At 40.2% G+C, this 17382-nt stretch overlaps 1 protein-coding gene across 3 annotated transcripts in view; it reads left to right on the forward strand.

The window, feature by feature from the left end:
• Positions 1-17382, forward strand: part of LOC146005307 (uncharacterized) — a 114265-nt gene that overhangs the window by 22762 nt on the left and 74121 nt on the right. Inside the window, exon 1 of one of the 3 annotated variants that reach the window (XM_083144441.1) lies at positions 16275-16355. The exons of the other annotated variants lie outside the window; for them this stretch is intronic. The gene's annotated coding sequence lies outside the window, so the exon portion shown is untranslated. Of the gene's footprint in view, positions 1-16274; positions 16356-17382 lie in introns of those variants that run through there. 3 annotated transcript variants of the gene reach the window in all.

Raw genomic sequence — 17382 nt, forward strand, 5'->3', positions numbered from 1 at the left:
GTAGGCAAGTAAAAAATACGCCGAATAATCGACGAGTATGTGAATAGACAAGTAGGGGTGTAAAAAGTAGGCCCGAATAATCGACGAATAGGCAAATAGAAGAGTAGGCAAATAGGAGGCAAATAGGAATTAGGCTCGTAGAACGATGTTACAGGCAGGCTAGTAAGGAACCTGGAGGTCACGAGTATTCTAATTAGTTGCTTATCTACTCAATGTGAATTTTATTAAGTTTGATTGTAATGGTTAACAATCAGTTATGTCTATTACCCAAGGGGATTTAATACTTGTTGTTAAAGAAGTTTTCAGCCTACGAATGTCTACGACAGGGTACCAGAATTTAACGCTAAGGGGGAACTAAGATTTTTTTGTTGAAAGTTAAATAATTGCAACCTGTAACTGAAAATCCTGATAAGAATCTATAAAGACGTTTTCATTTAAAGTATTAATGTGTAATTTGTACGGTGATTTTAATTAACTGAATATGCAATCGATGTGTAGCTAGAACCATTTTGTGTGTTTTTATGGTGTAATAGTGAAAATACTTTGTTGCGACTATAGCATTTATCTCTAGCAGAATTATTAGAGCATTTTATTATTTTATTAACAATGGGCGTTATTAACTTCGGACGATAAAGGACAAAAGGACACGCGTTATGACACGGAAGCAGGTGAGGGGTGCGATCCCCGGGATCTGAAACCAGAAACCAGGAAAATAATTTTGATATCTTTTTCCTTCGGCGATAGCAAGCCACGAGAAGAAGAAGAAGAAGAAGAAGGGAGAGAGGCATGCAAAGGAGCACTCGACGCCGCCAGCGATTAGCCGACAATACGATGGACCGCCCAGGTGTTGAGCATTCCACAGACGCAGGCGCTTCCTCAACCGATAACGTCGATAAGGATCTAGGGAAAGATCAGTCGGTAACAGGGTTGCCAGTTCCAGAGAAGATGGACGTGCAGGCCATGTTCTCTCAGCTAATCAGCTACATCCAAGCCAGAGATGAAGAAAGAGATCAGAAGAGGAAGGGAGAAGAAGAAGAAAGGCGGAAGATAGAGGCTGCCGAAAGGAGAGAAAAGGAAGAACGCCGAAAACAGAAGGAAGAAATGGAAGAAAGAAGAAGAAAAGAGTGGGAAGAAAAATGGGACCGCCGTTTCCAAGTACTGCTATCCGAAATTGACCGAATGAAGGAGAAAGTACTTCAGTCGGAGAAGGAGTGCGAAAGGAGACATGAAGAGACAAACGACCATGTAGTCGCAATGGAGAAAGATCTGCATGTAGAGTTACGTCAGGTTCAAGAAACTGTTGGAACGCTGGACGCAAGAATGACCGAGAATCGGACGAGCCTAACCAGCCGATTGGAACGAATGGAAGCAGAGACACGTGAATTGAAGGATTTCCAAATCACGCAACGGAGAAGAAATGAGGACGAAGAGATTCGCCGATTGGAGGCAACATCCAGGGATGTGAACCCAACTCCTTTGCTCGTCGCAGCAGACGTGACCAACCAGCTGACCTGTCAATCAGCACCAACTTCCTTGGATAGCCAAGCAGCGCGTGACGTCATCGGCCGGAGCGGGAGCTCGCCGAGCTTGAACGCTTTCGCGCAGCAGGAGACACGCAGTGTTTCCAACCCGGAGTCGAGTACTCGAGGAATCTTCTCAAAGGTCAGCCTAGATCAATTTCAAACGTACAACCCCGATCACGACGAGACTTTACCGTCAATCTTCATAGGGGACTTCAAGAGAGATTGTTTGTTGTACGGTGTCGATAGCCCAGACTGCTTGAGGCTAATGCGAAAATTACTCAAAGGGAGTGCAAGGATCTGGCTAGAGCAGAGGAATCCACAGTTCAATAGCTTTGAAGAATTTGAACGAGCATTTCTACAACAATTCCAAGGTCGCCAGCTAGTAGAACGAAAAATCACTCTACTTAGAAATCGCAGGTTTGATGAGAGCCAGAAAATCACCTATAAACAATTCTTTTGGCAGCGAGTGAGTGATTTCCACGCCCTGAAGCCCGGAATTGAGCCAGTTGAAATGTTAGCCGCAATACGCGCAATGTTTCCGCATTATGTGCAACGTCAGCTAACCGGAGACGCACTTTCCAACCTGGACACGATGTCGATGATTCTTTGCGATTTGGACGCGCTGGAGCAAGAGAAACGAGCATCCTGGGAAAACAAGAATCAGAGAAGAAAGTTTGGAGATTTTGATGAAGGAAGGCAAGGGGGATTCCCGAAAGTAAACTTGGCAACGAACAATAGTCGGAGACAGAACTCTGGGAGGAACCATAGAGAAGCTTATCCCCAGCGAGGCCAGTACAGCAATCACCGCCCACAACAACAACACTTCAGAGACGATAGGGATGGAGAAAACGCGAGATGGCAACACTGCAGGGGTCAAAAAAATCCGAGTCAAGATGAGAGGAATCGTGCTGTGAATGCGGTTAGAACAGTCGTGTCCCCACAGACTGGTGCTAATTTACTCGATTGGAATAGACCGTCTACTAGCCGTAACTTGGACTCACTCTCCCCAGATTACCAACCTAGACGAAGTAGACTGAGGCAAGAACAGCGATGTCTGGAGCAGACAACCGATATTCAAGGCCCGACGGGAGACTAGAAGACTCCTTTGTCAGTCCGGCTTATGTCAAAGGAGACACTGAAGAAAATATCGCACTAGAGCCACCCCGATTGTAAAGTAAACAATAGGAAAATTAGAGATTTTTTTTTATATCAAAAGGCAAAAAATGTAGACCTTTCTTATAATTAATGCAATAAGTATGCAAACATATGTGTGAGAGGGAACAAATTGCAAAGCAAATATTTACTTATATCTCATTTAGCTTATTATTCAGTATTCATTTATTATGTATAAAACTACAGGGTGTATCCAAAGTTAGTATGTATGTGGTAAGATACGTTGAGATTTCCATGTTAAAATGTACTTTATATTGTATTCTTGTATACTTTATTATATTCGCTTATATTCTCATGATTATATCACAATTGCAGAAAGTATAAATTCATTGTAATGTTGAGTTAAAAGTTATACAGTCCAGGGTTCGAGTCCCTATTCAGACGCCTATGTGTGCGATCAATAACAAATATCATTAATATGTGGTATGAATTTTTTCCTGTCACTCGCAAGTTCGTTCTGAAAAAAATTCATAATTAAAAGGAGGGGAATGTTATAACGGTCAAATATTGAGTGACAAGTAATTAATCTAATTGCCCGTTAGTAGGAATTAATTGCAATTGGTAATATTAATATCCGTCGCGAATACAGGTGTCTAGCGAACTGTCTTAGCCAGCACTAGCTTGCTCAATCACCGTTTTTCGCCCGAATTCGGATTTACATGTATTCTTATGGGAATATCAAGAAAAAATGCAACTTCTAAACCAATGGACCGAATTGGATGAGATTTCAACCAGCGGAAGAACACATCATCAAAGTACTGATTCCAAGATTTGAGCCTAATCAGAACAGAAATACGGGAGTTATGATTTATTAAAGATTCATCGCCGAATTGAAAGGGAGACGCTACCCTACCGAGTTGTTCCTGCTTTTCGTGACTGAATACAAAAGAGGAAGAGTTAGCCTAATCTCTGCGCGAGGGGCTGCTGCCAGGGGTTAAGGACCTGAGTGAGCATTGGCCAGGATAGGAGGACAACGGTCAAAGCACCAGAAACAATAAACAAGCACCTGATCATAGAGGGTACAGCGTCACTACGTTCAAATCTGGAATAAAAGAAATAGCGAGAGACAGTTTGCCACAGTTTTGCCTAGAATCGCCACCGGAGTGTGAGCTACGCGCGACCGAGCTGCGAGTTGCAAGCAGACTCGAGGTCTGGATTTGTTTTCCTCGAGTGAGTGTTTCAGAGCCATGGAGTAGAGCAAAGTAGAATCAGGGGGTCGTTCTCCCCCTCGCCGTCTACGCATCCGTGCACATACGTGTGGTTATGTGAGAATAACGCCAGACACGTCCACCCGTGTCAATCGTCCGAAACAACGTCCAAAGTAGTGAAAGTTAATAACATTTGATATCCATGAGAAACCGCGAATGGCTCATCGCGTATGTTCGTCTCATCGCCCAAGTCACGTATCTGTACTTACGAGTGACCGCGAAGAACTGACCTATTATTGCGCAAGTTGTCGTATGGAGTCGACAGTGAACGAGTGAAGCCAGGATCCGATGTTGCCAGATGGAGCCGCCGACCGATCCACTTTCGCCAACCAGGATAACCGCGAAGTGCAACCCTGGAGTGCAGATGTCTTCCAAAACTGTAGGACCACTTTCACCCAACCCAGGTCAGAGGGAATGCAGCGAAGGTAAGATCCAACCATGTGCGTGTGTGAGAAAGACGACGACTATCTACCGCGAATCTGCGTAAATCAAATCATTGCTTAACTTAAATCAGTGCTATGACATCCCTAGGCATCGGTATTCCGGCGGACAATTAAAGTTAAAGATGAGAGTTTATGTTAACAGCAAACAATAGTTCATTGAATATATTTATATCTTCAGAAAAGATAAAAGGGGTTCGCACAAGGAACAATTATTCACTTTATACTTAAAATCCTAAACGATAAATCGTAAAAGGCAATGTAGCCAAGACATAGCAAGAGTATGGTCAAAGTAGTAAATAATCTAACCTTTGTATTTGTCATATTGTCGCAATATGCCATAGAATGAGAGAATGAATGTGAGATCGAGTGAAAGAGGGCAAGATGTAATGTGTATTTATCTGTGCTTTAATATATGTGTATATTCAGAAACACCGTAGTATTATGTAACGTCATTTCAGGTATTTAAAATCAAATCCTCCTAGGTTTATTCTCGGTAACTCCGACTGTTAGGCACTTATCCTGACCGTATTATAATTCATGTAATGTTTAATTCGCCCAGCAGGTGAGGCGAGCGATTCTTCGTTGTTGCGTTGCTAAGCTCAGTTCAGTTGAGTCAATTGAGTTAATTAGTTAGTTATTAAATTAGCAGCCCGTGACACTCCAAACCAGTCAAGCAGTCAGCCAGGCGGCCATGATTGCTACCTAGAAAGTTAGTTCAACGCCAACTAGGGAATTCCAACTAGAAATCCAGTTCCGTGTGATAGGGGCTTTACTTGAGGCTTAACTTTGGGGAGGGGGGAGCGGGGCAGTCGAAAATTTTTCCTCCCATAAAAATAGTGTCCAGGATTATTTCCTAAATAACTGTTACATTTGCAAAATCATAATTATCATTATTTATTACTTACGTTTCAGGATGTTAACAAAGTATCCTTAACTTTTAAATTTTAGCGCACCTGAACATTTTGAGGGGCAAGCGCCCCCCTCTTCCCCCGCCAAGTTATGCCTATGGTTGAATCGTTTCCTAGCAGTAATGTAATGGCCATCGTCTGAATAACAGATCGTCGGTAGGCGTTGCATCTGGCCGTTGTTCTGCTTTACGTAGCACATTGCTACTACCACCAGAAAAGCGAAGTTAGTTGTTTATTTGTTTTGATTGTTTTGTTATTTAGAGTAGCTTTTCTTCCACTTTTGGCTAATCGGGACTATGACAATGAGTGATGATTAGGGCTGAGCCGATACCGATGCTTATGTATCGTAATTGGACAATACCAATTGTATCGGTATCGTTTGGAATTCATCTACCGATACCATCCGATACTTTACCGGCGTATTGGTCTTTCACGGGGGCCATGTGACATTTTCGCGGTGTAATTATCCTGGAAATTATGCAATATTTAAACTTTTGTTGGTAGTTTAGTTTTATTTGCCTCGGATTGTACGAAACATCGGGTTATCGAGGTAACAATAAATCTCCAATGAACATATGAACACACACGAATACAAGATGACAACTGAAAGAAGGTCATCCGCCGTCCACGAGAGAAGGTTGTTAATCCAACACTGGCGTAGTTTACCAGTTGAGAAAGCTCACCAAGGCCTGTTTTAAATGGGAAAAAAATCCTTTAACATTTTTGCTAGTATAAATGCCATGTAAATGCTTCCAAAGACTTCATTATATTGCAGAGAGTACTTTACACAGAAGCATTTCATGTAGCATTCCGGTTAACGTTTGCGATTGCGATGTATAATGTATACAGCACGAGGGGCACGTCGATTTACACCATCTATGGTGAGTGCATGGTGTTTACATTTGAAACAACTAAAATATTCTTCCATATGCGCACTCTGTACGTTATAAAGTATGTATTTAAGCAGCGCCATTGTTTTGTACCTAATATTGTTTTATATGAAACGTTATTCCTCTCGGTTGAATAGTTATCGGCTTTTAAAAATGTGAAGTGATACATTGTTTACATCTCACTCGGCCGCCATTACCACTGCACTCGTGACCTAGAGCTCGCCTCTGATTGGTTACGCTGCGAAAAATGATACAGACCGAGCCTATCCTTGAAAAATCCCATAAAATATGCCATGGCATTTGAAATGCCTTAAATTTTTCAGTTTACACGGTAGCATTTTGGTCATGGCTTAAATGTTAAGGAAAATGATATCATTTAAAGCGGGCTTAACAGCAGCACAACGGACGATCAGGTCTCTGCATCAGAAGAGTTTCCCTTATCGCACAACATTTGAGCAACCTTTCGTTCTGACGTCAGGTGAGAAATGCCTATGTTGTTAGGTCTGTTAGGTTTGGTTCTATTAGTATAAATACACTTATAATTTTATTTATGCTAAGAGAACTAAACCTAGCTAGCCTAACCTAACAATTTAGGCATTTAGCCTAAAATTAAAAGTATTCTCCCGTGACGTCAGAACGCAAGGTTGCTCAAGTGTTGTGCGATAAGGGAGACCCGCATCGCATCAGAAAAGCTACAGTTGAATACTTACACTGCGTCACCAGTTGGACAGGGACCCGGTTTCCCCTGCAGCGTCCACAATAATTGATATAGCCGTCAGGTGCAGACTTCAGCTGTATTTATTTTTTAAGAGCGCAAGGCGAGGGGTTATCTCGCGGTCCAAAATTGGTAGATCATTCGCTGGCCGGACGCGTTCTCCGGAAAATCTCGAATGCGACATACGACCATTGATTTTTCTGCGGAAGAGAGAGAGAACGCATTCCTCTCTTCAAAGCCAGTGCAATCTTACGCTCACATAAATCCGAACAGTTGTAACTTTTTTTTCTCCTCCTGGTTTTGAATCGAACATAAAGCCCGCTATTTCAAAACTTCCACAGCGGTGTATTGGGATTTTAATTCGTTGTCCACGAGTCGAAGTGTTTCAATTCCGCGAACAACTCTGGGAGGGAGGAGGAGAGGAGGGGGGTAATAACACGCACGGCTGGCTGTGATATCTAAGCAAGGCTAACTCTTACAAAATGCATGAAACGGACCAAGGAGGTCTTTTCAGGGAAATGTCCACGTCTATTCATATCCGTAGTCCGTTTTACAAAGACCTGCACTTCGTTGGACTTGCGCGTTTGAGTGTTCGACTCTCACGATCTTGCTACCGAACTTCTAACCGGTGTTAGTTTATGATTATCCCTTCATCACTATCAAGGAATTAATTTTCACTTTTAGCAGCCCAGAAAATATATACAGTAGAGTCTCGATAATATATCCTATATTTGGACCTAAAAGGGATGAGGAGACAGGTGAGTGGAGAAGGTTACATAATTTAAAACTACATAATTTGTATTCATGTCCAGATATTATTAGAATCATTAAATCAAGAAGACTTAGGTGGGCAGGCCATGTGGCACGAATGGGAGAGGAAAGAGGACAGGATTCTTGTTGGGAAACCTGATGGCAAGAGACCTGTAGGAAGACGAAGATGGAGGGACAACGTTGAGATGGATTTAAAGGAAATCGGTAGGGATGGAAAAGAGTATATAGATCTTGCTCAAGATAGGGACAGATGGAAGGCCTGTGTTGCTGCAGCCATGAACCTTCGGGTTCAAGAAGGCTAGAGAGTTAGTTAGTTAGAGTCTCGATAATCTAGCTTTTCTTCCAATAAGCTATCAGATAAGTGGGTTATTCAACGACAACTTTACTTTCATTGCAATGCGTTGTGTGTGTTGCCTATACCTCTACGACAAGCTGCGAACTTCCTATTGAAAAGTCGCCGTAGAGGAAACGCATTGCAGTGAAGTGTGTAATTCAGGATGTAGGTGTCCCATTTTTATTGCTAGGGACTGTACCTAACTTATGATCTAGCTTATGAAAGTCGCAACAATATTTAAGTATTTATTGTTGGCTATATCCATACATTTAATGCAATAAGTTTCTAGGACGGGACGTTCTACATCATTGCCAAGGCTTATGATTTCCTTACAGCCGCAATAAATGCTCTTCCCTGTACATTATGTACAGATGTAACCAAAATTAACTTAATTTTGAATATTGACTCTAAACATTTCTTACGGAACAATAAATAATATTGACTAACCGTTATTATATTAAAATGTTACATTTTGCCTTCCCGTTTTTCCTTCAGGAAAATATGAATAATATCCCGTTTCGTTGTTTTAAAAATCAGGCAACCTTAAGGCGAGGAATGGCAGTTTTCGCACGAGGTGTGCATTTATTTCAACATCGTCAGAATAGGCACTGTTACTAAAAAGAAACCAGACTGTACAAGAGTGTATGAATTTCCCCCATGTTGCAAGTGGAAACGATTTTCAAGTTTATTATTAAGCTGGAAAAGATGTTTGAAAAAATGTGATAAATAAGAATTTTCAGATTCCCATGCATTCCTTATGGAGAGAAAAAAGATCGCAACTTTCAAGTTACGGCTGGAGTTGCAAACTGCAAAATATTTAATGAAAAATAAGAATAAATCAGTAAAGACCAATAGTGAGACAGTGTTTGATTTAATTCATTTAATTCGCACACAGATGTCACCAGTGGTTGAATAACATTAAAGCAAGAAGAGTGTAAAAATAGATTCAGTGCTGTTGAGTTTCTTTGTCAGCGATTCCAAGAAAGAAGCGATGAAAATAAATTCTTGCTCTCTCATGTTTGTTGTCAAAGAGTTCTCGTATTACACGTTGCCCTCAGTTCTTGTTTCTAATGGCATAAAGAGGAAGGAGGCCGCACAGAGCTTCCTTTCATGGCGAACAGAATCTGCTTTCACAGTCGACTTAAGTGGTGCTTCCGCTTCGACCGTTACTACGTCAGTTTTTGAGAGTTTTTTTTATGTCCTCTTCCCTGCTGAGCCTGCAAAGAGATTAAAAGCACAGGATTAGAGTAACTTTAGAGGATCTAGTAACATCGTTGGAGAAGCTGCGAGATGCGATGTTTCGCAAGGTACAGAAACAAATCTACATAATGATGTTACCAGTTTTCTTGCAAGTTGCGGAGATTAGAGCCTGCTGGGAAAACATTTGACAACCTAACGTGACAGTGACGCAAGGTCAGAGCTGCCAAACCAACAATGTTCACATTGTCAAACTTTTCGTTTACGTGGTGCAACAGACATTCTTTGAGACTATAGAGATATAAACACGAAGGAAATGTGATTTAAAATCTTTCATGAGTTTGCAACGCGTCATTGAAAGAAAGACACAACAATCCCTTGCACCCGAAAATACAGTTTCAGTTTTGAGCTGATCGCATAGCATTGAATTGACGTTCAATGAAATGTGATTTAAAATCTTTCATGAGTTTGAAACGCGTCACTGAAAGAAATACACAACAATCTCTTGCACCCGAAAATACAGTTCCAGTTTTGAGCTGATCGCATAGCATTGAATTGACGTTCAATATATTTGCCCGTATACGAACTAAAATATATGACAGTCTAACAAACAATGCAAGAAAACAAAAATTAACAAACGTGTTGTAAAATTTGTAGAATTTTCTCAGCCTTTCATGTGATTACCAGGTGAAAATTTAATTCTTAGTTTAAATAATTTCATTTCAATGACAATGACATGTCGTAGGGATGCCAGAAGTTTAAAATTAAAGTATATGAAGACGAAGTAACATTTTCCTTGACTTAGTGCCGGGTCCCGTGGCGGAGTGGTTAGCACATCGCAATATGACTCCAGGGATGCTGGGTTCGAATCCCTCCGGCCTGGATGTTTGTGAGTGTCCATTCGTCAATATCATCATATCATCACTCATCCCCTTCTTTGCAAATTAGTCAAAAGTGGCACAAAAGCGAAGTAAAATAAAGCAAATGAAATCAAATCTTGACTTAGTGTAATTTTATCACTTTAGATGGCAGTAGTGATTTGTAATACCATTTAATAATTAAAGAAAATATTCAAAACTAAAAGATCTCTTTTAGTTTCGCAAATAATGGAAAATAACTTTACTCAATACTTTTTTTTAACATCTGTGAGATTATTACATATTTCAAATGCTGTAAAATTTTCAAACATTGCTGCATAATTTTAAATATATTATATTTATTTTTAAGGCTTACCTCAAGGTACAGCGCCTTGAATAACGTAGTGTGGAAAACGACCCAAGAAACTGGTTCCCCGAGACGATGACAAGTAGATGGCAGTGCGATCGACCCAGGTGCTAATTTTGTTATGAAAGTAATGCGGCTTAGTTAGTTTTTGGAATATATTGTGAAGATTTGTTTCTCTAGAAAGGCGGTAAGTGAATTGATGGAAACAGTTATATTTGTGGAGTGATTTGCAGTCACGAAATGGCATTAATTTGGAAAGAAAAGTAAAATAAAATTAATAAATAAATAGCATGCGTAACGCAAGAAGAAACATCTCAATGTGATTCCGGACGTCAGGTCTTGGACTGTGTATTAGAGTTTATTTTTATTAGAATATAAATAGTATCCTGAGAGATATTTCATACCGAGGCGACAAACCACAAATATCGCTTGAAAGCGAGCAGTTGGAAATCAATGCAGCCTTTCGAACCGTAGGGACAAAAGCTCTGACTGCACCGTTTCCTCAAGTAAGCTTTTACACCAAAGCGACACGCGACAAACGATACGAGGATTTCACACCAAAGCGACACGGGTCATTCGGTTCAAGGCAACTTTCATACCGAAGTGACACATGTTGCTTGGAAAGGAGCCAATCAAGAGCAACATTTCACATCGTAGCGGCATGACGGGGAAGCACAGGCCAGCGTTCGGTTGGTGAAATCCTCAAGCGATAAGTGGCGCGTGCCGCTTGTCGCTTTGGTGCACTAAAGCAAGACACTCATTGCATCGCGTATGCGCGAACAACAAACCACGGCAACATGTTGCAAGCTATTGAGGAAATGGCCCAGTTTGAGCGACGCAGAAGCGACAAAGCGACACGTGTGGCTTATCGTGACGCCTAGATCTGTTGTTGTAATGTGCGGTTTATCGTGTCGCCTATCTGTTGTTCGCAAGCAACGCTTGCTAATAGACTGAAGGCACCATGTCGCTTGTCACTTAGTTGGCAACTCCCCCAGTAGCGCGTCGCTTCGGTCTGAGCACCCTTCCTTTAAGGAGCTTTCCAACCGAAGTAACAAGTAGCACGCGAATACGCCATATGAACGTGTCGTTTGCTGTTTGGACCCTCATGTGCAATGAATGCTATTTTACAGTCTGGAAGTGTGTGTCACTAGTGTGACAGTGTGAACATCCCGTGTCGCTTGTCCCATTGGTTTGAAAGTTTCCTTACACTCATGTCGATGGCACTAAGAAAGTTTTGTGGGGTTCCCCTTGTCTTTTCATGCAATCATCATTATCATCATCGCCGCGATTAGTTTAAAGCGGAAGAAAAGAGTCAGTAAATATCAAAAATACAAATGCTTCAGTGTGTATATCTTTAAAAGAATTGATGATGATGATAATAATAATGAACCTAATTCATACACAAAAATTTAGTTGCCAAGAACATTCCACGCGTATTTTTTCTTCCGTATTATTAACGAAAGTATGACGATAACAGGACGTGGTCGACTGTCTAGAATGTTCGTTAATATCTTCGCGACCACTGTACCAAATATCATAGCAATTATCACATTCATAGAAATGCTTCATGTAAACGAATCAGACGTTGCAGCGAAAACTCCATTTACTTCCATTATAAGCAGTCGAACACCAAGCACCGGGGTCAACACCAGCGCCTCTAGCGGATCATTTTCGAGTGGAACCAGCCAGAGAGCGCAGAACCATAAAAATATCGCAAGCATAAGAACTATAACAATTTCACTTTTCTCGTGTAGTGGAATAGCACAGATGATGGATGCCCTGGCTGCAAGACACCCCCCCCAACACAAATTCCCGTAGAAGAACACATTTTATGTATATTTATATATATAAAGTATTGTTTATGCCGATCTTGCCCCCAAAAATTTACCTTGCCCCCCTCCCCCCAATTTATCTTAGTTGTCACCTCTGCCTGGTTGAGACCTTAAGTCTTGTGTACCGTTTTCTTTTTCTCGTTGCTTTATCAACAGTGACTGATTAAGGTGGGTGCTATTGATGCTGCAGCATTAGGCCCATTCCTGAAATAGGCCCAGATGAAAACAGACGAGAATTTTCCGAAAGCTGAACAGTTTTCTTTTGCTAAATTAACCTTAAAATAAATCTTGGAATGAAATTTGGAGCCCCAATTTCGGACGCCTAGACACATCGTTACTTATTATACAGTTACTATTATTCTTTGCACTGTGACGTAACTATAACGTCTTTGTGTTTATTGTTCACCGAAGATTTCAAGTTAATGCTTTCAATTTTACGTTAAACAGCTTACTTAGTAGCAGCATCAGGCCCAATTTAGTCTTAATCCGGCCCTGTTTCTCAACGAGACAAGAAAGGGCTCACGAAACTTAAGGTTTATTCAAACATTAATAAGCGTTTCGGATCTATCAAATGAAAATTTTTAAGAAGTCTCATTGCTTTTTTTTCAGAACTTGTTTGAACAAACGCTTCTTTTGTTTATATTGGTATGGTGTTAGAAATACTCAAGTCAAATAGAAGACAATTACGATCCCAATTTGTGAACAAATAAACTTATCGCGACTGGATCTCCAATGTGTTCAGCGAACCGCTGAACGTAGATTTTTGTGAAATAGTAGTAGTTGTACGTTATTTATATTGACAGTTATAACTAGGGCTAGGAAGTTGAGGAAAAATCTTTTTTTTTTCCCTAGTGTCCGAAGACGAGGCCCAACATAATATATGTTCATTTTTTCATTTTGGGTCATTGTAGGCCACAAAAAGGAGGGTTTTACTTGCCCTTTTTTGCCTTTTTCGGCTGAAACGAGAGAGAAACGTTTTTGGACGACTGAAGCAGGTACGGTACAAGGTCCTTTAACCGTAACTTGTCTGGAAGGTCGCGCTGGAGATGACTATTGTGATATATACTGCAATGCCAACCGAGGTAAGGTTTCCGAAGTCCTATTTCTGTAACCCTAATGTGGTTAGGCCAAATATGATTCTTCAAATACTCCCTCTGTCCCATAATTATAGTCCGGTATGCCAAAATGGTAACTTTTTATTTATGTTCTTTTGGATACTTGATCGGCCAATTTGTACTGATCCTTGAGTAATAACGTTGTATGACTCATTCCCGTGTTTCATTTTCTTCTTCTGTATACACAAGTGTCACAGTTTGAATATCGGACAAGGATTTTGTGACAACAAACAAAAGTGTACCGGACAATAATTATGGGACAGAGGGAGTATGATTTTTCAAATTATGTTAATCTAAAAAATATATAATGTCTGAAAGAAGATGCATTTCATTCATATAGTTTTTTCGCACTGTGTGTTCCATACCACCAGAATTTTGTATTTCTTTTATTCATTAAATATGTAATTAAAACTGAAGTTATTAATTAATTTGGATCACATTTATACGTCCTTTTTTCCGTTTTTAGGTCCTTTTTTGATATTTTTAAGACTTTTTATAGGTCTTTTTTTTTGGCAATTTATAGGTCTTCAACTTCTGAGCCCTAGTAATAACATAAAAAATAGATAAGCTTCAGAATGCATTTCCTCAGAACAAGCTATCGGAAATATTTGATCTAAATGTCCTCACTTTGTCTCACCAGTTAACAGTATTGCTTTGTAACCAAGAGGTACTGTATTAGATTTCCGGCTTAGACTTATTTAAGTGTCTAGTAAGTTTAGTCCCAATTAATGTATTTGGGCTAAACTTGATTTTTTTATTAATCGAACTTTTTTTCTTTGTAATATGATTGTTTGATTTGATTTATTTTACTTCGCTTTTTGTGCCACTTTTGGCCAATATGCGAAGATGGGGAGGATTGGTGACAGTAGCGTACGCAGGATTTCATCAAGGGGGGTGTTATTTCGAAAACTTTCTACAAATTCACATTACCATTGTTTTATCATACTTTAATTAATTAATAATAATAATAATAAATTAATTAATAATTCTTATAATTAATTAATTCATTACTTTAATTACTACTAATAATTACTACTAATGCAGCTGCTATTTATGAAAGAAATAAAACAAAATTACATTTCTCTTGTTTCTTTGTTACAAAATAATTGTCTAGTCAACGGTTATTTGTATATGATAAGTCAGACATTTTAAGTGTGAAGAAAATCCATAAAAACAAGCAAATATATTAAATTCATTGAAATAATCAAAATATGAAACTCATTCAAGGAGCCGCGCTGGTCTAGTTTGACAACTTCGTGGGATATCCGGGTTCGATTCCCGGAATTGGTTGGAATTTATCCAGCCTTGTCTCCGCACCCAGCCTCATAGCAATGGGTACCTGAGAGCAACCCTGGGGGATGAAGGCTGCCGGAGCATGGTGCTGATCACATCACCTGCAAAATAGTTCGAGATTGAGAATCTTTGGAGCCCACCACACCACTACGTGTGCCTTCATGGCACGGTGCTGTATGCACGGGGGAATTTACATTACCTTTACCTATGGAACTCGCCCAGGATGATGATGAAGCGCGAGAATACATGTTGCTAAATTCCACTGAGTCTATGTTTTCGTTGAAAAGTAAGTTTATAGACATTCCAACAGATTTATCACTTCTAGGTGATTTACAAAGCACTTCTTCAACATTATTTAATGATGTGGATGTAGACTCAGTATCACTTGAGAGTTCACAAGGGGATGTGAAATCAGTACCGGGAAGAACGTTTGCAATAAGGTCGGCACACTGCGACGAAGCAAGGAATTTTCACAATTCTCGCGAGAGTCACTGCGCGACTTTTTGCAAAAAAAATTGTAAAATTGAACTTTGCAGCCGCTTAGATTGTGTTTGGAATGTTGTTTTTCTTCATGCTGCATGGGAATAATAATTCAAATTATTATTATTATTATTACTGTCGCAGATGTTTGACTGTGACAAATTAGCCATTTTTAATTTTTTTCTACAGCATTTTCGCATTTTCCATAATATTTCAAAAGCTCAAGGGGGGTTTAAACCCGGTAACCCACCCCCTTGCGTACGCCACTGATTGGTGATATGATGAAATTGATGAATGGACACACACAAACATGCATGTCCAGTGCAGGATTCGAACCCGGGACCCCTGGCGTCGTAGCGCGATGTGCTAACCACTCCGCCACGGGGGCCGGCGATTGGTTGATTGGTTTGGTTTTATTTTACTTATCATTTCTGTCGCTTTTGGCAAATCGCAAGGATGAGTGATGATGTGATGAAGGAACACATATAAACAACACCTATGCGCAGGCCGGGATTCGAACGCGGGACCCTCTGACGTTGTAATACATACTTTTTATAATACTTAGCCTTTCGCCAGAGCCGCGGTAGCTCAGTCGTTAGTATCTGACTAACCGGGATTTTTCCCACCTGTTCTAGCGGCTCCGGCGCTCACCCAGCGTCGTATAAAGTGGGTACCTGGAGGAAACTGGGGGTAAAGGTGGCTAGGGCGTGGTACTGATCACATCACCCCGCCATGATCAAGAAAGTGTGAGGCCTTAACTTCACCCCCCCCCCCACCACTATAGCTTTCATGGCGTGGTGCAAAGCACTTAACTTTTTTAGTCATTCGCTAATGTCTGATTCTATTAAAATTAGCCATGAAAACTCCCTAAATCAATAAATATTACTGGGCAGTGTGCGTCCATGCAACTTTGAACTTTACTGACCAGGTAATTGAACAATGAAGCGACGAGGAAGAACAATCAGCTGTTTGTTTCGTTGTGGCATTCAGAGTTATGTCACGTTGGCTAATTGTTAACCCTTGGCATTCACTTGCCGCGTAGGGTTCACTGTTACTACAACGCAAAGCCCGGAAGATAGAAATTGGGCGGGAAACAGTCGTTCACAGAGGGAGCCAGCGGCAGCGAGCTGAGTCAATTTGAGAGCTGCCGAGAGCAGAGGAAGCTCTGCATGGAATGGCTGTCACAGACAGGTCCATTCGACAGAAAGCAAGAGTTTGTGTTCTAATCGGAGCCTGTTGTTTCAGCGCGGTGAGTAGCATCACGGCTATGTCGTTTGCATTTTAATTTTTGATGAATTTCTTTGAGGTCTCTTTTTCTAGACCTAGTTTATCCGCGAGTGTGGCGAGGGATGGCAAATTGATTGATTTAAAAGACCGGACCTTGAACCCAATACCTAGGGTGACCAGATATTTGTTGACCAAAAAGAGTATAGTCTATAGGTTGAAGGTGCGTATGCACAAAACATAAAAAGGAAAACGAAAATAAGGGTGGCTATTTGCTATTGCTTCTATATAAAATAGGCCTACACACTACAGATTCAAATTACTTATGGGTCTAATGTAATTAGCTAATTACAAATACTTACTTACCAATGGGTACCATCATTCATACTTCTGGGATGATTTTGCTTTCTTGAGTATGTTTAATTCGTCCTTTATTGCCAGTCTAAACTCTTCACAGGTCATGCCCACACTGAATTTCACTTTCATTACTTGTTCGAGTGTTGACACCAGGAGTGTACTTTTTTCCTCTCGCCAATAAGTTTTAATAACACTGAAGAGTATTTCACAATCAACATTTGTACCAGGCAGAGTAAAGAAGAATTTTATAAGAGGCACAATCACTTTTAAATTTGACCCAGCCTGTACTGACCACCACTTCCATCATTGTTTCTTTTCTTTCCCCCCAATCTTCAATATTTTTTTCAATGGCTTTTGAAATTGCACAGTAAGTGTCAAAAATATCATTATCATTAAATTCCAATGAATTTGAAATATGTTTTGCTTGTTGATGGAATATGAAAATGACACTTGAAATTTTTCATAGGAAATTCTTGAGTCAAGGAGTAAATACCTCAGTTTGTTGACATCTTGACGTCTTCCGTTCTGTGGATTTTAACGCATATTTACGCGTAAAATAATGAATGAAATTAAATAGCAAGGAAAAGAGTATATTTGGGGATTTTTGCAAATTGAAAAGAGTATAGAGTATATGAACCTCTAAAAGAGTATAATACTCTTAAAAAGAGTATGTCTGGTCACCCTACAATACCGCT

The sequence above is a fragment of the Lepisma saccharinum genome, chromosome 23 (assembly GCF_977018435.1).
Source record: "Lepisma saccharinum chromosome 23, izLepSacc3.1, whole genome shotgun sequence".
NCBI lineage: Eukaryota > Metazoa > Arthropoda > Insecta > Zygentoma > Lepismatidae > Lepisma > Lepisma saccharinum.